We start from the raw sequence: 23,990 nt of genomic DNA on the forward strand, positions 1-23,990 counted from the left end.
TTTAGGTTTTAGGTAGACATTTTTCTTATCACTAACATATTTTTTGTAAAATTTCTGAATTCTTTACAAGTTTGGAAGTGGATGGGGGATTTTGATTTTAGCCAGTTTTTCCAGGCATTATCTCTCCTGTTCATTAGAGAGTGAATAGATTGAGAAAGCCAAGGTGCAAAGAGTGCTTTCACTCTGAGTTTCCTAAGGGGAGCAAGGGAATTGAGAATGTCAAGAAAAATGCAGTTACATTTTTGTGCAGCATCTCCAAGGGGTAGGCTAAAGAGGACTGACTAGTTTATGGAAGACAGTCTATTGTTGAACTCATCAGGGTTGAAGTTAGAGAGACTATGGCACTCTTTATATCTATGTTGCCTAATTTGTTGGAGGGAGCACATTTGGATGTTAATGGGAAGGTGGTCACTTATTGAGTCAGGCAGTGTATTAGGGTTGTGGTACAATTTTGGATTGGAAACTAGGATCCAGTCTAGGATAGAGCTGGAGGTAGTTAGCTAGCTGTAGTGGGTAGCGGTTGAGATAAGTTGTGTGAAACAGTGGAGATTTATACTGGAGTTGGGGAAGTCAGTGGTCAGGGTTTGCCAATCAATGTTGACGTCACATGGGATTATAGTTTTGTATAATATGTAGTGAGTGATTCAGGAGATAACTTGTTCAAGAATAGGGATGTTATTACCTGAGAGTATATATAATGCAGTAATTGCAATTTTTTGTGATTATTTCAGTTTGATAGGAGGAGATGTGAAGAAGTAGAATAAGAAGAGGAGTGACTATATGGATGAGAAGCATGGTTAGTGTGGGTGAGAGAAAATGAGTGGTGGAAGTTTAAGAGATAATAAGTAGAGAAGAAAGGAGGGCAGCTGAGTAGTGGAGGAGTCAATTAGGAGGAAGAGAGAGATGAGAGGATGGAATTTGCTTTTGGCGGTGCCCAAGTCAGGAATGGTTAGGGAAATGGTATATAAAGTGCTTAAAGTTTAGAGTTGGGGTAGAGTTCTGTGGGAGGTGCAAAGTGAATATGGGGTGTGTAGTTGTGAGATACACAGTGTTGCAACTGATAGTGGTGAGCAGTTAGGGAAGTGAGGTAGGGAGTAAAGATGTGAGTGATGATTGGAAGGAGGAGACAGGAAGAGGTGGAGTAAAAGGGAAGGGGTAAAGTTAAGCTTGAGTATAAATTTAGAGTAAGTGGAGGTGTGTTGAAATTGGGGGTAGGGTAGGGTAGGGGAATGTAGTGGGATGACCCCCTAGGGCAGGGGAATGTAGTGGGATTAACCCACCATGAGAGTGGAGCAATGCAGAAAATTATCAGTATGGCACCAGGTAAGCCTGAGTTTTCTTTAGAGAAGAAACAAACATTAGCTTCTGACCTAGTGCTAAAGAGTGTTGCTTCCTTCCATCTAGCAGAGTAGTGATTTCAGTACCTATACTTTGTTAGTATGCTCAGAAGAACAAGCTTAGTAAAGCAAGATGCCCAGTTACAGGGGCAGAATGGGAAGGTAAAGGAGAGGGGAAATGGACAAAATAGAAATGGACAAATTAAAACAAGAGAAGTCTCAGTGTAAAACAGTTAAGGGTGTTAGGTTGCTATGCCACTATGGAGGGGGAGGCATGCTACGTACATGCAAATAGCTGTTCCTAGAGATGGCACAATTATAAAGCGATACTGTAGGCTGCTATACTGTAGTTAGTTCCAATGGGTAAATGGTGGATTACCCTAATTAGATATAGTGTTTCCCTTTAATTGAATAACACCGCTGCACCACAGGGATGAAGATGAAGAGGCAGTCCAGTATGTTCTTTTTAAATTTGTTTAAGTAAGTTACTTGACTTTACTCAGATGTCTTTTCTGAGGGTTAAACTAAAAGAAAAAAAAGAAAAAAGATTAAATAGGAGTTGGTGACCATGACTCAGTGTAATATGCTTCATGGCAACCTGCAAAGATCAATGAGGCAAAGGATGGACTAGTGGGAGTACAGGAGGGTAAGATGAGGTAAAGGGTGGCAGAATCAGTTAACAGACTGAAGCATTACCTATAGACTTTGAGGTGGGGGCAATTGCCGAATTACAGCAACAAAGTTTAAAAGCCAGACATAGTGTACATGCGGTATCAGAAACCAGTGTCTTCAGTCAGATAAACATGCAGTGGTATAAAGTATGTATATATGTAGCACAAACCATTTCTAGCAGTGGCTATAAATCTATGGTTCATTTTATGTACAATTCTGATGAAAGGTGACATATCAGGAGGCAGCTAAACACTATGCACAGACTTTATGTGTCTTTCACTTAAACATACAGTAGAAAATGATACAAATTATTCACAAGTAAATATGCCAGACTATAGCTGATAAAACCATAGTGCTATGCAGTACAAGATTGCATACAGTTGTGAAAAAAAGGCAATAGCAGAACACACTTCTATTCGTACAGTTCACATAATGCACAATCAGTTACCTAATGGTACAATGTTAAGATTAGCCTGAAGTCACCAAACAATGCAAACCACTAATGTAACTGTAGTCCCAGGGTTACCTTAAATCACAAGCATGCACACAGCACAGGGGAGCTAGAGAAGGAGATACGGCACAGCTGGAGGCAAGAGAAGAAAAGGTTTGCAGAAAATAGGTTTTATACGGCACAAAGGGGTATGGGTAATCAAGCCAAAAATAGATGCAGGAATAATGAAATAATTAAGCTAGGGCAGGGGGCAGGCTGACCCCACCATGATAGTGGAGCAATTCAGAAAACAATCAGTGATGGCACCAGCTGAGCCTGATCTTTCTTTATTGAGGAAACAAACATTAGCTGCTGACCTACTATAAGCAAAAGTATTTTCTACAAGGGAGAAAAGAAGAAGATTCACCTTATTTACGTAAGATATTAAAGGAGAATAGTAGTGTCTTGAGAGAAATAAAATATAAAGAAGGCATTATAAAAAAGTCAGCAACAAATTATGGAAATTGTAAATTATGTGGAAGAGATGTTTAGTAAAAATTGTGGTATAAGGAAATGGAGATTTTCTGAAAAACAATAACAGCGAACTTGGAAAACAGTTTACAGTATATGAACTGGAAAAATATTTGGACAGTTAAATGTAGGACCAGCATCAGGCCCACAATGTATTGGGTTTGAAATGTATAAATTCTAGAAAAGTGGCAGAAAGACTGTTTGATATGTGCATTTAATGAATGGTTAAATGAATGATTAAAGTATAAGGAATTGTGTAGTGGAGTATAAAAATTTATATGGAAAAGGGAGAAAGAGAAATAGTTCTAAATAACACAGACCATAAAGTATTTATGAAAATAATACAAAAGAGACTTGAAAATAAGATGCAATACATAATGGAAAAATTGTGTATGACATAAAAGGAAAAGGGTGGCAAGAATTATTAATTATAGTGTGAGAACTTATAGATAATATAAAGAAAAAGAAAGAAGATGTAACATTTATGAGAGGTGATATTCATAAAAAAATGATTCAATACAGCATGAAATATTGTGGAAAATAATGATTATGTACTATATTCATGATACAGTTAATCAAGTGCGTAGAGCTGCTTATAAGAATAATAAAGTGAGGGTTTTAATTAATGGATAGGCATGTAAAGAAATATGAATAATGGAATAAGACAAGGATGTCTTGTGAGTAGTATATCATTTATTTTAGTTATGAATACAGTAGTCAGAGAGATGAACCAGAAAATGAAGAGCCAAATTATAAAATTCAAACAGAAGTTGAAATATTGGTTATGATATCTTATGCAGCTGATATTATTATAGCAACTAAACATAAAGAGGGGATGAGAGAAGTTATTTTTGTTTAATTGAAAGTTTATAGCACAGAGGTATGATACTTAAAAAAATAAAGGACTGGGTGATATGATAAAATTATCAGGTATGCAATTTTCTATGAAGGAAATATCTGTTTTTGGATAAACTTTGATAAAGAAGATTATAAGAAGGGATGGGAATCAGTAATAAAGCAAATAAAATATATGTGCATATTATGGAAAATGCACAGATTAGCATGTAAGAAAAAAGTATATATGATTAAATCAGTTATATTAGGAAATATAGCACATTTGTCTACCTTTATTATGATTCCAACAGGATATGAAAATATTTTATTAGAAATATTTTTTACCTTTCTATGGGGATCAGAACTGAATCCTGTTAAGAGGAGTGTGTTATACATGAACAGGGAGGAAGGAGGATTAGATATGATAAATCCAATAGTTTATGCTACTTCATTAAATTTATGTATTGTATTCGAATAGTTAAATGAAAAAAATGCTTCATTGGTGACAAATGTATTGAAGTATAAGTGTAAGGAAGTTTGGGAACACATAAGAAATAAAATAATAAAAGAATATTTAAATGAAGCAATATATTATTAACAAAAGATAAGACTGTGTAAAATAAAAACTGATGAAATAGAAGACGAATGAAAATGTCTCCTGCATCCCAATAGTGTCATCCTCCCTGATAAGATCTGACCACAAAGCAGTCACTTTTGAACTCACCATCTCCTCTAACCCCCCAGTAGCTAGGATCAGACATAAAAACCTCTCCAAAGCAGATTACAGACTTCTGAGGGATGGAATAAACAGCTTCACAGACCCCTCCACAGGAACTGGCACCAATATCCAAAACTACACCAAAGCACTATATGAGCATTTATATAGATGCATGGAATGAGGAATACCTGACAGGACTAAGTCATCCTCTGCAAGGAAGAGTAAACATGTCTGGTGGACATCTGCAATAAATAAACTCTATAACAAAAGGAAATAATTGCTGTTCAAGACCAAGAAGGAGCAGTTGCCCAATTGGAAGCAATGTCTTCTTAGCCTGAACAAGCAAATAAAAGCACTATTGAAATCCTCCAAAGCAAACGTTGAGTCCAAATTAGCCACATCTACTAGAGACAATCATAAGGCCTTCTTCACATATGTTTGCAACCTCAAAGGAAGCACAGAGATCTGTTCAGAACTGGTGGTCAAGGACACCACATATACAAATACCATAGATATAGCAAACTTGCTGGCTGACAGATTCAGGGAAAACTTTACTCCTCCGTCCCACCATCAGTAAATCAGGATATCCCCAGTACCTGCTCCCTTCCTCTCTATATCTAGGGAACAGGTCATCACTAGTGAACCTATGAACCTATCACTGCTCTCTCAAAGGCAAAAAATACAGCCTCCATGGGACCCGATAACATCCCAGGCTGCATCCTATGTGAACTCAGGCAGGAAGCTGCAGCACCATTAGGCACCCTATTCAACAAAAGCCTGAATACTGGCTTCATCCCAGCTGAGTGGAGGACAGCCACTGTCATCACTTTACACAAAGGTGGCACACCAACCGATTCAGGAAATTATAGACCCATCAGCCTAACTAGCCTGATCTGCAAGGCCATGGAATGGCTTATCATGGACCTCATTAACAAGAACATTGACAATCTGCAAACACTTGATCCCACACAGTTTGGCTTCATCAAGGGGAGGTCATGTCTGCTAAATTTGGTCAACTTCTTTGAGACAGTCACCAAAGCCATGGACAAGGGGAAGACAGTGCAGACTGCCTACCTTGACCTGGCCAAAGCAGTTGACACTATTCCCCACTCGAGCATAATAAGAAACTCTCTCAACTAGGCATCAATCCATATGTTACCAGATGAGTAGCAAACTGTCTCACTGATAGAACCCACTTAGTCAAAATATGGGAAGCCACCTCAAGCAGTAGACCCGTAACAAGCAGCGTACCCCAGGATTTGGTCTTGGGGCCTCTGTTATTTGGGATATACTTTTCTGAGGTGCAAGCCAAAACCAGTGGGCTATGGCTGACCATGTTTGCAGATGACTGCAAGCTGAGTGCTGTCATCAAGTCCCCTAGTGATGTGGACATCCTCCAAGAGGGTCTCAGACAAATGACTGGTGCCAGAAACACGGCCTCAAGCTGAATACCAAAAAATGCATCATCATCCTCTTTGGGGAGAGTGATATCCCCACAAATTATCAAATTCAAAACTTCCTAAGCACACAGTCAGTCGTGAGGGATTTGGGCACCCAGGTTGATAGCAACTTGACTTTTGACCACCATGTTGCTTCCGTGATATGGAAAGCCTTCTACATGGCCCACCTCATAAGTAAGGGTATCTCATCCAGGGACAAAGAGGTCATAACATCCTTTTATTCTTCCCTTATAAGAGCCATTGTCGAATACAAAGCACCTTTCGACATGTACCTTGCAAAGCACACGCAGCAGCTGGAGAGACCACAGAGATTCCTCACCAGGAGAATCCAAGGCTTCAAACATCTACCATACACAGATAGAATCAATCCCTCTACTCAGTTTCATACAGACTCCTCAGAGGTGACCTCTGTCTGGCATACAAGGCGATCATGGACACCACCTTGATGGACTGCTGCATATCCGCAAGTTAAGCTCCAGTTGAGTACCCCACATGTGTGGCCTCAACCTGGTCTGTGACATCAACAAGACTTGTTGGCGGGACAGATTTGTGTCCCAGAGACTCCCTCATCTATGGAATAGACTCCCTCTCCACATCAAGCAGAGTACCTCTTTATCCCATTTTTAAGTGCAACCTGAATAACTGGATGGGAAACAGAAAATATACCCCTGGGATTCCACCCATGTCCTTGCCGGACAGGGGCATTGGTTGCTGATTTCTCTAAACATGGGCTAAACTCTTGACTAGGTTTATAAGGGCCTCAGATCCAATAGCCTAGTAAACTCCTATGATTCTAATAATATTATGAAGAGATATTATTGTATTAATCCATAGGAAAATGTCTCAGAGATAAAGATTAATGCAATTAAAGAAATAAATAAGTGGTGTAGATATAATGTTGAATGTCAAGATATTTTGTGGAGATTGTGAATTACCCATTTAGCCATTAAGGCAAATATACTTTATAAAAAGAAAGATGAAAGAATATGTTTGTACTATGCAGAAGAAGAAATAACATACCGTGCCTTTAAAGTGTGAGAGAGTTAAAAAAATTGTGGATTAAATTATATAATGACATTTTTTGAAATATAAAAAAATATGAAGATATAAAAATGAACCTGATTGAATATAGATATTATGAAAACAGACAGGAATTTAAAGGCAGATGTAGATAAGAAAGTATTTTATGTAATTTGTGTGATATGGAATGAAAGAATTAATAAAATCATGCTTAATGGAAAATGGGTATTGTAACTAACAGTACAGAAAATGAGATTATGCTTACGAAATAAAGAGGGTCTATAAAAATACAGAAAAAGCAAGCTTTGATGTATACAATCTGAAAATGAAGTAAAAGGATTTTTATATATATATATATATATATATATATATATAGGAGAGAGAGAGAGAGGAAGAGAGAGAGAGAAATTTATCTCAACCAATTTGTTCTATGCACTGGTAAAACCAACTGAGGAGGCCATCATTCCAGCATTCCTTAAGCAATTGTCACTTTAATTGTTACTTTAAGGCCCTAATCTCACCACTTGGTGCCTAACATGAGCACACACATCACTGCAGAGGCTTGCTGACTCCTCTAAAGTGTGTGTGCATGTGTCTCTCTGTTTCTACATATGTTATGGAGGGCTACCATTACTGGTGTGGAAGAGCCAAGTCCATATCACTGTTCTAGCCATGGTGCCTGGCAGTCTTCTACCTGCATGGTGCAGACTGATGGGATCGCCACTCTTTTCCCCAGGAAGGGTGGGCAGAAATCAAGTACTCACTACCTTTTTCAGCACCTGAGCCACTATTTGAACTTGGACTATGGTACAAAGTTGGGGGTCTTATCTCTTTATGCTGCAGACCCCAGGGAACTACTGGTGGATTTGTTGTCTGGCATTTCAAGAGCTTACCAGTTGTCAGAGTTAGCTAGTATCTTCTTTTTGAACATAACAAGGCTTCAGGCAATGTGGATTTGTCCAGGCTTTTATCAGCATCTGGCAATGTGGATGGTAGTTAATTACCAGATCAACCTTCTTTACAACTTTCAAGAGGAAGCCACCAGGGTTCCTCACTGAATCTCTTGCACTTTCTACTAGCTAGTAAACATCTGTCTAATGTATTTACAGGTTGAGGTGTGGAATTGCACAATCTTTTAACGTATATGTTTTCTTCAAATTCATTTATATGTTTACATCATGATTTTTTATCCCCAGAAAAGCCTCACATGAAAACCAACTCTTTGTATACCTAACTCATCAAAACAATGAGTTTTTAACTGTAACATTTCCACTTTTTTCTCATTGTTTTATGACCTGGAGTTTGTTTGTACAAGCTGGGAATGCCAATGATGCAAACTTCCACTACACCCACAGCAGAATATAATTTTATGGAAGAAAATTTCCATTCCAAAACTCATTGTTTTGATGAGTTAAGTACATGATGAGTTGTGACCTGATAAAATCTAGGGGAGCAGCCTCACACAAATACTAAACATTCTTACTAATTTTGAAGAAATATAAATGGGATGAAATTTAATAGAGCTAAATCTGTTTTTGTGCTAGTGCTCCTAAATTCATTTCTATAGTATTCAGGAGCTTCCTTTTAATTATCAGTTTATTCTCACATAAGACATTACCATAACTTCTTACTGTGTATTTATTTATTTATTAAATGTATTGGGATAAGCTTAGAAGATCTCACAGAACTTAATTTTTTTACTTAGGAGATTAAATGTGTTCATCTTACATTTAGACTTGGGGACACAGGTGGATGGTGGTCTCACCTTCGATAACCACATCGCCACAACAGTCAGGAAATCCTTCTATGTGGCACACCTCATCACTAATGGCTTTTCATCCAGAAAAAAGGAGGTCATTGTCCCACTGTACTCATCCCTCATTAGACCCATTATAGAATACAATGCCCCGTTTGGTATGTACCTCTCAAGACATTTGCAACAACTGGAAAGGCCACAGAAATACCTCACTAAAAGAATCAAAGGCCTAAAGTAGATGCCCTATGCTGACCATCTAAAAACACTCCAGCTACACTCTATCGCATATAGTCTACTCAGAGGCGATCTCTGCTTAACATACAAGGCCATTTCAAACCCAGAGCTGTTGGACATGCTACACTTAAAGAAATCCCAATCCCTCAGAGCCACATGCTCCAGGGATATAACTCTTGCCATCACAATGAACAAAACTTGCTGGAGGAATAGGTTCCTGACCGAGAAACTCCCCAGACTCTGGAATAGACTGCCCATACATGTCAAGCAGAGCTCCTCTTTGGGCCTCTTCAAAAAGAACCTTGACTATTGGATGGAAGATAGGAAATTCACCCCGGGGATAACGTCAGTCGCCCTGCTAGACAGGGGTCCAGGAAAGTAAATATTGTGGGAAGAAATAGCCAGAGAATTGTTATGGCTATACTTGTATAAGCCCTAGGGCCGATAGCCTAGTACCAACCTATGAACCTATGAACCTAATGTAATTCTCCAAACAAAATTTTCATTTATATGTTCTCAAAAATGTGTCAGCAGATACTTGAAAAATATGTTTTCTATCAATAAATGAAATTCTGTTTGCTGGTATGGCAGATATTGGACTTTTGCAAAGAGTTTATATTTAGATTTGAAATTTCTGATATGTGCATTCCTGTACATAAAAGGTATTTTACAGCATTATTAAAGCATTGCCAATAATACTGACATTTTTTAGACACTGCCATTGTATATCTTTGTCTTTTCTGAAAATGCTATGGATGCAAAACTAATATGCTTACTTTTTATCTGTTTTAATGCAGACAAGAATAAACTTGAATATGTGTCCAACTGTTTGCTGTAGAGGGATAAAGCAAATCATAAAAATTCTATCCTTGACTGGATATTTGTCTCTGACCCCAGCGAGTATGCTATCTCAGAGGTATTACCTGATTCCCTTAGTAACCATCACCCTATATTCATCCATAGAGAAATCACCCACCAGCTAAAAAACATCAATGCAGAACTACCTAAAATCTTTCTAACTTTCATCCTGATGTTCTCAATAATCTACTAAAATCTGTTTACTGGTCTCCACTCAAAACCTGGCACCTTGATGAAGCTGTCAACAACTTCAAAAATATATAAATACACACTTTAATTACCATTTCCCCTACTAGAAATAAAAAAGTAAAACATAGCCAACTCCTCTGGTTGTCTCATTCTACAAGAATTATCATACAAAAAGATAATAAAGCATAGAAACAATAGTATAGAGGTAAAAACCCTCAAATGTTGCATCTATACAAGGAATTGTGCAGCCTCACCAAGAAGCAAATTCACCTAGACAAACAAAAAATATTACTCTGACCCAGAAGACAATCATAACAATAGTCTAAAGAAATTTTGGAGCTCAGTTAAGAAAAAATTTCAACCTGGCTTTCCTTCCTCATCAAACTCCTATTCAGGCTTATCCCCGTCATAAACAGTTACCAAATTTAATATTTTCTTCATCAACATCATAGCCTCTCATACCTCCAGCTTTCTCCAACCATTTAATCTGCCTCAAAACTCTACTAGTGTTGACTTCCATACCTTCAGTTTCAAACCTGTCCACATCATATGTTAAACAGTTACCAAAGAAACTTAAACCCTGTTCTCCTTCTGCTGAGTATCTCCCTGCTGAGTACCTTAAGTTTGCTACAGACTCTATAGCACAACCAGTCTCAGTTCTCATTAACAGATCTATTCAAGACTCTCATGTTTCTGTCTTGTGGAAAAAAAGTCTTCATTATTCATGTCCATAAAGGAGGTAAATCCTCTGCAATCTCTAACTTTAGGTGAAATGCCATCTTGTCACCCCTTTCTAAGATCCTGGAAGAGTGTATTCACAAGCAACTCCTTCAGTAACTCTTGCAAAATGATCTCCTAACCCCAATGCAGTATGGTTTCTTACCAGGCCATCTTACAATTGCAGCTGTCCTCAGCTTTTCCAACACCATTAATAAGGCTAGAGACCAAGGAAATGTTCTCTCTTCTATTTTTCTAGATCTCTCAAAAGCCTTTGACACAGTGTGACATCAGAAGCTTCTGACTCAAATGCCATCTCTGGCCCTTTCCAAACCAACTCCTCTGTGGTTCTCTACCTGTGTGAAAGATATCAATCTGTTAAATGGCTGTCTTCTTTCTCTCATTTTCCCTAGTGTTCCTCAAGGCTCTATTCTCGGTTCAGTGCTCTTTAACATTTTCATCAATAATCTATATACCTCCTCACAGCAAGCTTGCCTATTTCAGTATGCAGATGACTCAACTCTCACATGCACATTTGATAGCCCACTACAACTACAGTCCATGACATAAAAAACCTTCAACTCAGTCAATATGACATCAAAATCAACTTTTACTTAATCGTAAAAACTCCAAGCTATTACTATTTTTTCCAAAGTCCCATGCTAATGCTAAAAGTAACTTCCACATTACCTCTTTAAATAACATAGTTATTGAAGTAGTTACCCATATCAAATTTCTTGGAGTCACCATGTATGACAACTACAACTTTGATCTTCACAAACAAAACAGTATAAAATAACTCATCAAAAGCTAGGTCTATTATACCGAGCAAAAAAAAAAAATCCTTACCCCTTCTAGTAGAATCACCCTAGCTAACACTTACCTTTTACCCTCACATATTTTGGCTAACATCCAGCTGTCTCTTAAATCAGAACTGGAGCAATGCTATAATAAGATAGCTAAATTTGCAGCTAAAGCTCATTGCTGTTCTGCATTACATACTGTCAGCGGGTTAGAACTCCCACAGCAACTAGCCCCCCCATACACAACTACTTCTAACAATAAAATACAATGTAACCCCTCTATCTGCTCTTCTAGCTCCTCAGTTCTTCATCATTATCTCTCAAATCACCCTTTGTGCTCCCAAAACAAAAATGTGCTTGAAATCTTTTAGATTTCTTTTAGTATTAAGAACAATATCAAACTCTGAAATTTTCAAAACTCAGCTTTTCAAACATCTGTCCACTAAGTGGAAATGCTCCTGTCTTCACCCTACCTAAAACTATACAAGAATACACCAATATCCTACATAGAATGTAAAAAGGTGAGGCAGTGCATATAGTCTACCACACCTAAAAATTATCCAAGAACACATTGATATCCCACATGGAATGTACCCTTGCTCTGAAAATGTACTACAATTATTTATCATTGAACCCCCTTGTGTAAATACTGTAAATAGATTTCTTAACTCTCTTCTCTATGTGCTTATATAATGCATTTTCTGAAATTACTCTATAAGAATAGCTTTATAAATGCATAGCCTTTTTTAGAATGTGCTTATGTGCTTATATAATGCATTTTTTCAAATTACTCTATAAGAACAGCTTTATAATTGTATAACCTTTTTAGAATAACCTTAGTGAAGTTGTATTTGACTATTTTGTAATAATGAATGTTCCTATTGTACAAACTGGTCACCTCAATGTCTCACTTATATTTTTTTCATATTTTGTAATTTGTAATTTGTATTTGTATTTTTGGAGCTTTTCTCCCCGGGCCTCCACTGAAAACGGGTCCCCAGAGCCCTGTGGACCTCCCCGGTAATCAAACTGGAAATAAATAAATAAATAATAAATAAATATATACACCAACAAAAAAAAAGTACTGGACAAAGTTTATACTCACATACTGCATATAACAACTAAGGAAATCTATCCCAAATTCAGTCAGAACTACATCTAGGCTCCATGTATTTAAGTCCTGTCTCAAACAGTTTTTTTCACTAACTCATGGCTATACCCATACATCTCACTTGTATGATCTATATTAACAAATTCTTACTAACCTAACCTCTCATCATACTACTGACCTATACCTTTCAACACTTGCTCTCTTACCCTCTTGGGGCAGACTTGTATTGTTTCATTTTTATTTCTTAGCATAGTAGACTATACTTCTAATACTTTTGTATATACTAATTGTCATTTTTTTATTTCTTTTTAATTTCACATCACTGGTGTCTGCTCGTGTTGAGCAGATGGAAAGAGTACTTTGAGGAGTTGATGAATGAAGAAAATGAGAGAGAGAGAAGGTTGGATGATGTGCGGATAGTGAATCATGAAGTGCAGTGGATTAGCAAGGAGGAAGTAAGGAGCTATGAAGAGGATGAAGAACGGAAAGGCTGTTGGTCCAGATGACATACCTATGGAAGCATGGAGGTGTTTAGGTGAAATGGCAGTGGAGTTTATAACTAGATTGTTTAATGAAATCTTGGAAAGTGAGAGGATGCCTGAGGAATGGAGAAAAAGTGTTTTGGTACCGATTTTTAAGAATAAGGGTGATGTGCAGAGCTGTAGTAACTACAGAGGGATTAAACTGATCAGTCACAGCACGAAGTTATGGGAAAGAGTAGTGGAAGCTAGGTTAAGAAGCAAGGTGACAATTAGTGATCAGCAGTATGGTTTCATGCCAGGAAAGAGCACTACAGATGCGTTGTTTGCTCTGAGAGTGTTGATGGAGAAGTACAGAGAAGGTCAGAAGGAGTTGCATTGTGTCTTTGTGGATTTAGAGAAAGCATATGACAGGGTGCCTAGAGAGGAGTTGTGGTATTGTATGAGGAAGTCGGGAGTGTCAGAGAAGTATGCAAGAGTGGTACAGGATATGTACGAGGGTAGTGTGAGAGCAGTGAGGTCTGCGGTGGGAGTGACGGATGTGTTTAAGGTGGAGGTGGGATTACATCAAGGATCAGCTCTGAGCCCTTTCTTATATGCAATGGTGATGGACAGATTGACAGACGAGATCAGACAGAAGTCCCCGTGGACTATGATGTTTGCAGATGGCATTGCGATCTGTAGTGAGAGTAGGGAACAGGTGGAGGAGACCCTGGAGAGGTGGAGATATGCTCTAGAGAGAAGAGGAATGAAGGTCAGGAGGACTGAGACAGAATATATGTGTGTGAATGAGAGGGGGGATAGAGGAATAGTGAGGATGCAGGGAGTAGAGGTGGTGAAGGTGAATGAGTTTAAGTACTTGGCATCAACAGTTCAGAGTAATGGTGAGTGTGGAAGAGAGGTGAAGAAGAGAGTACAGGCAGGATGGAGTGGATGGAGAAGAGTGTCAGGAGTGATTTGTGACAGACGAGTACCAGCAAGAGTGAAAGGGAAGGTCTACAAGAGGGTAGTGAGACCAGCTATGTTATATGGGTTGGAGACAGTGGCATTGCAAAATGGCAGGAGTCATAATTGAAGATGTTAAGATTTGCACTGGATGTGACGAGGATGGACAGGATTAGGAATAAGTATATTAGAGGGTCAGCCCAGGTTGGAAGGTTTGGAGACAAAGCCAGAGAGGCAAGATTACATTGGTTTGGACATGTGCTGAGGAGGGATGCAGGGTATATTGGGAAAAAGATGGTAAGGATGAAGCTGCCAGGTAACAGAAAAAGAGGAAGGCCTAAGATAAAGTTTATGGATGTGGTGAGAGAGGACATGCAGGTGGTTGGTGTGACAGAGCAAGATGCAGAGGAGAGGTAGAAATGGAAACAGTTGATCTGCTGTGGCGACCCCTAACGGGGGCAGCCAAAAGAAGAAGAAGAAGAGGAGGTGTCTGCTCATGCATTATTGTGTGCTTTGTATTCCACTACCAAACTGTATGTATATATGCTTTATTTTAATTATATTTGTACCAGTGTTTTTTTAATGTTAGAGAATGGGTGACCTGTGCATCGCACCTTGATTGGAGAATGCACGTTCTTCATCAGGGTGTTAATCTACAGGTAATGCCTGATAAAAAACGAGTCCACTGCTTCATGCCAGCATATTAAGCTGCCGTGGAGTTCAGAGTGAAAACCTTAGAGCCGCCCTTATTTTACACTCACTAAGCAGCACTTTTGCTGTTTAGCCAATGTAAAAAACATAAATGAAAGAGAGAGAAAAAAAGGTGTCTGTGTGTGTCTGTGTATCTGTGTTTATGTTTCTGTCAGCATGTGTGAGTGAATGAGTGCATAAAAGCAGAAGAGAATATGTGTATGTCTGTGTGTGCATGTGTGTGTGTGTGTGTGTGTGTGTGTGTGTGTGTGTGTGTGTATGTATGAGAGAGTAAGTGAGTGAGAGTGACCACTGGCAGCAGCAATATAGAGGTCTGCATACATCTGGACCTTTCAGCTGAAGAAATCTGGATAAAGGCTAAAAGAAAAGGGGGAAAAAGGCTCAAAAATGGGAACAGATTTTAGTTATTACTCTTATAAAATTAAAAACTTGCTTAAATAAAAGTATTTGTGTTAGCATGAATTTTCTGAAGGAAATAAAAGTCTGAAACCCAAATTTATTTCATTATTTAGTAACTTCCATCTGCAATGATTTGTAACAAACCAAACGTTTTAGGACTAAAACACCAAAATATAAAGTAAATTCCTGGATATTTTTTAAAGTGCTATATATTGGATATAAAATGCTTCCTCCAACACCATTAGCATATATTACAGCAAGTCTGAAACATTAGGCAGAGGAACTATTTTACATCAAAAATATATATTAAAAAAATATAGCAATAAAAAGATAAGTAAAACACAACAATTTTACAGACGGCCCATTCTCTAAGAGCAATAATGCCCTCCAGGGTGTGTGTTAATATGGAATTAACCCTCTTCCCGGAGTGTAGATGGCATCAGGCCACAGAACACCCCTTGCTGGGTGTTATTTCCACAATAACACACCCTGTTGGGCATCGTTGCTTACTTATTTAACTTTCTGGAATTTTTTTCCCTGAGCCACCACTAAAAATGGTCGGACTTTCTTGGTTAACACATGTCAATAAATAAATAAATAAAGCCCTGACTGCAACTCTGATGACTTGAGTTTGAGTACCAGCTTGGGTGCTGGAGGAGCTGGGCATGTAGTGATTGGAGTGATTAGCTTATACCAGCTTGCTCATCATGGGAGGGAGGTGAGGTGATTCTTAAGTCAGCTGAGTTGTTCCCTTTCAAGCATATGATTGGACAAAAAACAATAGCTGTAGATTGGGTGGACATGGGCATGGCACTCCAAAACTGGTGATAGCTGCTCTTCTCTGCATGTGTGTGGGAGTGTGAGATGTGGCAGACAGTGGGTGAAGGCAGCACAAAGTGATTCCCCTTATCTGGGAATAATTATAATCTGTCTTAAAAATGGTCTGGTAGGGATAAAGCCAGATCATTAAGTTGTCGGGACAAGGATATTCTAGTCACTAATCCATGAACTCCTCTGTGGCTCTGTGGATAATAGCCATCTCTGGTTGACTTCTGCTTGGGTGCAGATAGTACCTCCCTGCTCTCAAGAACAAATGGGCTCAAGGCCCATGTGAATTGGGTGATGTTTTTCACATTCAGAGGGTGCAAGATACAGAAAAAAGATGATAGTATATGCCAGCTGTGGGAACTGAATCTGATCTCCACAAAAAGAATGGGGTGGATAAAATACTAACCGTGTGCCTCTCCTTCAACCCTTTACTTAATAAAAGATATAGCACCAACAATCTGTTAAAAGTTTAAGAAGTAAATAGTGGGAAGCCAGAAGCCTATTTAACAGCATGAATTAGTGACTAGAGATTTTCTGGCATGAGATTTAATGATAAATCCCCCATTGGCAGTTGATTCAAAGAAGAGTCCATGCACCTTATAGAAATGCATTGGTGGGTCATGACTGGTCCAGAACTTGAGCATAAGATGACTATTGAGCAGGAACAAAGCAGAAAGATGATCAAGAAGTTAAGACTCATGAATCATGCATAAACTAAATTATGATGCTTTCATCCTTTGGCTCAAAAGTGATGCTGCTGTTCTGTATAGGAATATGGGATGCTGGTCAAAGGTAAGGTTTCTAAATGTTCTTGTTAGCTATCTGATTTCAGGGTGGCTTTTTGAACAGATATTCTTGCAGATGCTACAGTCTTGCTTAGCTAATAAAGTGTATGCTGTGTAGATGACACTGTCCTAGCCCTTGTTTTTATATACCCAAATACAGACCATGCCTGGTGGTCCCACCTATATGTATACTAGATACAATGACACTATATTTATTAGTGTGTATGCTTTTAAAAACATTCCAGTGAACTCCAGTGATTTTTGTCATCTCTGTGTCTACAGAAACATCACCACACTATCTGATACATTCATTGCTGACATACTGAAGACCAGAAATGCTGCAGACTGTCTTTTAATGTCACTAAACAATTTGAAATGCTTAATGTTATAAATAATAAAGGAAACTTGATGAAAATAAATGTCAGTTACAAGAAATGAATAGATCTACAAATATGGTATGACAGTCTGGAAGCAATATAAAATGTGTCCCATGAATGCTTAAGGTCAACAAACGAAGACTGAACTTTGAAGATGTTTTTTTCTAAAACACCTTTTTTCATTTCACATATATTTAAGAACAAAATGGCTACTTGTACATTAGTATAAAATAAAACAAGCCATTACAAGCATATTCTTTTTCATAATTATGCATATATGTTTTTTTAAACAATTATGAGTCACTCCAGCATTGCATCAATTGCTCAAGTCTTGCCTTCCTTGAAATTTGTCTGCTTCTCCTGAACATACCACATATATTGTCCACACAAATTCCATTTAATTCTATGTAGTTTGCTCCTCCCCTTTAGTAAAGATCAAACCTGTAATTAATTTATCTCCTTTACAACATTCAATATTTCGGTTACCGATTTTGATTTCAGGTTTAGATTTTGATTTCCATCATTTAGCAAGTGCTTTTTTGGCAGCCAGCAGTACTACACTTAGCAAGGACTTACTATGTTTAGGCAATTCAGTTTCTATATCCCAGTTCAAAAGAATCATTTCCTTAGTTACAATAATTTGCTCCTCCAACATTTCTGACAAAGTACCCTGTAGGGAATTTTTAAATTCCACCAGCTCAATACAGTCATAAAAACATGTACCCAATTACTCCTTTCTTTCCCGTCATACCTCCTGTATTTGCTGTCTACCTTTTGAATGTTTCTTTGAAGTCAGTTTGATGTATAATAGTACAAAACCATAAAATCAAATATCCAGATAAACGTCCAGTTCTAAGTACTCGTATAAAAATAAAAATAATAAACAGTACCAAACCAGCTGTCAGAAGAAGCGATTTGGTTATCACAAAAGCGCTTACTTACTTTTCTGTAATAAAGTATATTTCCTATAAAGCCATGTTGGTTTGGTACTGTTTATTATTTTTATTTTTATATGAGGTATGAAAGTACCTGTGCAAACACTTCCAAGATATTTCCAAATTTTGTCTTGAAGAGGTTAAGCCTGAAAGATATGTAGGCATATAACTTGCAGAAAGACTGAGACAAGATGAAGAACAAAGATATGATACCTTTTCTCAGGCAACTAATAAATCTTCACTTGAGGATTATCCTGGGGATTCAATAAACTCCGTGTAGGCTTAGTGCGAAGCCTACGTGGAGTTTACGTGTTTGTGCAGTGAGCAGCAGTGCTAATTGCATATCCATGCCGTGTGCCATGTATAAATAAAAACAAGCATGGTTTTGTGGATAGCAACAGTGTTGCTGGCCAGGAAATTGTGCAACGCAACATGGACAGCAGCAAACATGTAAACCTGTTTATCTATGTGCAAACTAGGTCTCTGTGTCTGCCCAAAATGACACAGTGATTACCAGGGTTATTAAGAAAGCAATGTGTATAGCTCCAACACATTACATGACAGTGTATACAGTGCAGAATAATGTAGAATTTTTCAGGCAAACTGAACAAAAGTTTTGTAAATGATCAGTAAGGGCACCTAGACTGCATTATAAATATATAGTCAGGGGAAGTGGTGTATTGACTAGGGACACACAAATGAATTCTAGGAATGAACAAAGGGAAAAAGGACATGTGAAATATGGTAATGTACAGCAGATGAGGACATGTCAACGAAGACAGTTGCAGCATAAACACCAATCACATATCAGTATGATACAGTATGGACTGCACAATGAATGTGTATGTAGAATGTACTGTCACCCAGGATGATGCCACAATATAAACAAGAAATGGTCGACATCAACAATTGGCTTAGTTTCTGGTGTCAGACCAGGGGGCTCTGTCTCTCAGCCTGGAATGAGATGCTTAACAGGCCACTTTGCTTTGCCAGAGATGGTCTGCACCTGTGTCCTCTGGGTTGTTGGATACTGGCAAAGACACTTGGCTCCCACATACTGCCTTTTTCAGGCAATAACAAAAACGCAGTTGCTGATGCCAAGCAGTCAAGTTTAAATTTAAGTATTTCAGTCTAATTTCACTCTTAAATGATGTTGAACACTGGTGATTTGTCTAGCTCAAGTTTTAAGAAAGGAAGAACTTACAATCCTCCCTTAAATTACACTCTGTAGGTGTTTTTAGAGACCTGTGAACAAGAAATAGTTACATCTGTTAACAATCCAGTTAAAGAAAAGTTTTATAATTTGAATTTTAATGAAAGAAAGGCTCTGCATCAACTTAGAAATGAATGTGGGTTATGAAGGTAGATATAACTGTTATTAATGTGGTTCTGTCAATGTTATTAATGAAATTTTGAAAAGGATTGATATGAATTTACTAGATCTTTTACATCAAGGACAAACTAATTTGTCACTTCATGATTTTCTCAATGCAGAGCATTTGAAAATGACACATCTATTTGGTATTCCCAAAGTTCACAAAGGTGTTTCAGTCAAAGAACAGCTAAAGTTTAGACTAATCATAGCTGCAGATTTTAGTAAAACTGAGGCAATTTCAGTATACATTGATTTAGTTTTAAACCCACTTGTACAAAAGTCTAAATATTTTTTAAAAGATTCTTGGACACTTTTAGATAAGTTACACAGATATGAGTTCAGTGGGGAAGAACAAGTTATGGTTACTTTGGATGTAGTCTCGTTGTATACTACATTACATGACACAGGTTTACATGATGTTAGACTACATGCGGAAGCTCACTGACTTTCCTAACAGTATTATTAATTTAATATGTACACTGACTGAAATAGTGTTATATAATTTTATTATAACAAATATTATAAGCAGAAATGTGGATTTGCTATGGGGCCAGAATGGCCCCATCTGTTGAAAACATTGTAATGAGGTGGTGGGAGGAAACAGTTTTAAAGACACATAATCTATTCAATAAAATAACTTTTTACAAATGTTATATTGACCTTTCCATATGAAAAAGTAGCTCAACAGAGCTGGAAGTCCTGTTTACCGATTTAAACAACAGCATAGACTTTCTCAAGTTTACTAGAGGAAAATGATGTAACGTAATGGCTTTTTGGATATAGAACTTGAAATGGATGTTAGTTTAAGAAAAATTTGGAGTACTATTTACAGAAATTCATCTTTTGTTGACAACTTTGTGTTCCAATAGACAGCACCTACATTTAGAAAAGAAATGCCGTAAGGGGGAAGTTTGTGCCCTTGAATAGTCTTACTAGTAATGACATCATTTTTAAAAATGAAGTGATCACACTTAGAAGGTTACTCTTAGAGAGAGGCTATTTAGTTGAAGAGTTTGACAAATAGTTTCTGAAGTTGTTAATTTCAGAGGCAACAAGTTTACTCCCATCATTATTACAGGGCTTAGTAAGCAAAGTATTAAATAAAAAGATCAGGGCAATTATAAGGCTTTTCCGCTCCCCATTTATTTATATGCCCCTAGCATCAAGCAATCTTTAAGTAATAAGTGAAAAATCATTTTAGGCAACAAGGACTTAGCTTCTGTTGTAGGTTTTGAGCCTAAGTTCACTTACAAGAAAAGTTGTAATCTTAAAAGCTTCTTTGAAAGACCATCAGTTCAGTTGAATACTAACAAATATGGTATGTTTAAGTGTCAAAACTGCAAGTACTGTAGGTACATAAACGAGGGGTTGTATGTTATTTTAAAACATTTACAAAAGTAGATTTGGGCTAGAAGGAAATTTACCTGTAATTGTAACATGGTGGTCTGCCTTACTACCTGTGATCCTATGACAGCTTTTACGTGAGAAAAACTACTAGAAAGTTATTGCAGAACAATATGTGTGAATGCACCTTTAAGAAGTGACCCAAGGGCTTGCGCAAGTGTATAAATACTGAGCACATGCCAGCCTGACTGACATTTTGTAGTAAGCTGCTGAGATTTAAGCATTTATGTATGTAAGGTCTGTCTATTAATCAGTTTGTTTATATTTTATGATGCTGCTATCCATCCTGATGTGTTTCTATGTGATAAAGCATCTAAACAAACTACTCTGCCTGCTTGTCATCTATGTTAGAGAGAAACAAGTGATATGGTGTCAGAAGTGGCATGCCTAAAAGGACATGGTGTCAGAAGATGCATGTCTAAAAGGGCATGGTGGCAAAAGAAGTATGGCTAAAATGACTTGTTGTCAGAAAGAGTTCCAGTTTCCTCAATTCGAGTCGGAGAGGCACCCGATTGGTATTGAAAGAATATATAGAAGATACAAGTCACCACAACTAGAATTACAAATTCAGCAGGTAACTGTCTATTTTCAAACTCCATAGGGAAAATATGGAATAACCTCCCCCCACACATTACCTCACTAGACTCCTTTCAACTTTTCAAAAAACAACTTCTATTACATCTTAACAACTTCTGGCTCTGCTCCTGTACCAATCCAGACTAAATGACTTCTTCGCTCTTCAGCCATACCTCCCTACGTAAAAATCACTATCTTTCCCTGCTATTTCAAATGACTAAATTACTGTACTGTTCTAAAAAAAAAAAAAAAAAAAAAAAAAAAAAAAAAAAATGAATATATAGCTTAGGCTATTTGTTTTTTACCTGTTTTTTTCGCTGTATTTTCTACTACACTAAAATGTATGCATTGTTGCTTAAATGTTTAACCTTGTTTTAATTGTGGAGCTTTTCTCCCCGGGCCTCCACTGAAAATGGAAATTATCCAGCTGGACTAGCCCGGTCAACAAATGTAAAATAAAATAAATAAATAAATAAAATAAATATACAGGAGTGGATCAACCCTACTGCATGTATAATTCGCAAAACATGTCAGAAATGAATTTCAGATGTTAAAACTTGCTCAAATAATTTCTTATTTGCAAAATATGAAACGAAGCATACAGAATGCTCTAAACAATATTTAAATAAAACAATATGTCTGATATTGATAAAACTGTTTACCTTCATAACAGTGAAACACAGTGGTGCGATTGCTCATATGAGCGGATAGTAACCATGAAATTTAAAACAGTGACAGTTGTAAATGTTCGAAAATCAGCAAATCGAAAAGCTGATTCACTGATTTTCAAACATTAATGTCGAAAAAAAATTAGATAAAGTGTAATGCAGGGGGGCACCCCCCATGTGGGGGGGCTGCACCCCCATACACCCTACGTTATTATTCTAACTCAGAGATTGCACTACAGTGGGGAAAGGAACCATTTTCTGATCCCCACTATAGTGCAGTCTGCCCCAGAATGTCAAATGTGCAATGAGCAAATCTCACTGTGCATTCGCTCATTGCACATTTGAACCTTTTTCCATTTGGCGTTTGCAACCTGCCTTTCGGAAAATTGTTGTTCGCCCTTGTGCAATACGCACACGTAAAGGTAAACCTGATAAAACTATTCAAATTACTGTAGAAAATGTTTGAAATAAAGTCCAAATTGCATAAAACAAATAAAGTAAGAGGAAATGACCACATTTTCTGTAAGCATGTATTTGTTGTATTAATTAAAGATATCCAAGTTATCAGAAGTGTATAAAGTGTTTGCATGTTTGTGCAGTATTACAGTAAAGTTATTTTGCAAAATACATCAGTTTCAGAGTATATTTCGCAAAGTACATTATTTCAAGGTTTCTTGTGTATTTGAATGTTATTACAAACCCACAGAACAGTTTGTTTGTACATAATTACAAGGGCCATATTTTGTGTGTTTGTGCATATTTTGTGGACATGACTGACGGATTTTGAAAACCCAGTGCACTTGTGTTTGATAATATTGCAGAGAACTGGAGAGTGTTTTAGCAAGAGTATCACATTTTCATACAGGCTACATTTTCTGATAAAGATGACTGTACAAAGGCATTTATTTTACTTAATTTAACTAGGTCAGACACATCTAAAAGGGAACATTCATTTGTGTATGCACCTGCTGTCTTTGCAGGAGAGGGGGAAAAGCATCATATTGTTGTATCGGCTGAGTCAAGGGAAGACCCTGAGTGCTTAAACTGTAAATTTAGAGAAATGTGTAACCCCCAGACAAATGTTACAATGGAAAGGCATTTATTTTATACAAGGGATCAAAAGCTTGGTGAAACTTTTGCAGCATGCATAACTGACTTGAAGAATAACGTTAAAACGTGCAGATTTGGTGATTTAAGAGATGAGTTGATAAAAGACAGATGTGTGGTATTAAAGATGATGCTGTAAGAAAGATTTTGTTTTCTGACAGTGATTTAGCTTTGAATAAGGCCATTGTGATTTGTCAGATATATGAGCTCAATGAAAAGCATACATATATGCTTACAAATGAGAGATGCATGCTTCCAGTAACTTTTAGAGTCATGTTGATAGTATGCAGCATGCAGTTAAAAGAAGCAGGCACAAGCACATGGCAGTAACTGTAGCCCCTGCAGCACTCACTGGTAAGCCCTGTAGCTTTCCAGCAAATTCCAGAGTTCACACAGTCTCAGTGAAGCATAAGAGTGAGTCAGCAAACTCAAAGCATGAGCCCCCACCCAGTTTCATTGCCAAGTGTCATAATTGTGGTGGAAATCATGAATGTAAAAGGGACAAATGTTTAGCTTTTGCTCAGTAGTGTCACAAATGCAATAAGTGGAATCATTTCAAAAGGTTTTGTAAATCAAAAGGCCCACATTCTTTCATTAAAAGGGAACATTTTAAGAAATGAGTTGATCAATTAGAAAGCAGCAACCCTACTCTTTATGTTGATGGTGTGTCAGTGCTTTACAAAACAGTCAATGCAGTAGATTTAAGGGCAAAGAATGAAGTATTTTTTACT

The sequence above is a fragment of the Protopterus annectens genome, chromosome 2.part1 (assembly GCF_019279795.1).
Source record: "Protopterus annectens isolate FY-2018-M chromosome 2.part1, PAN1.0, whole genome shotgun sequence".
NCBI classification, from domain to species: domain Eukaryota; kingdom Metazoa; phylum Chordata; order Ceratodontiformes; family Protopteridae; genus Protopterus; species Protopterus annectens.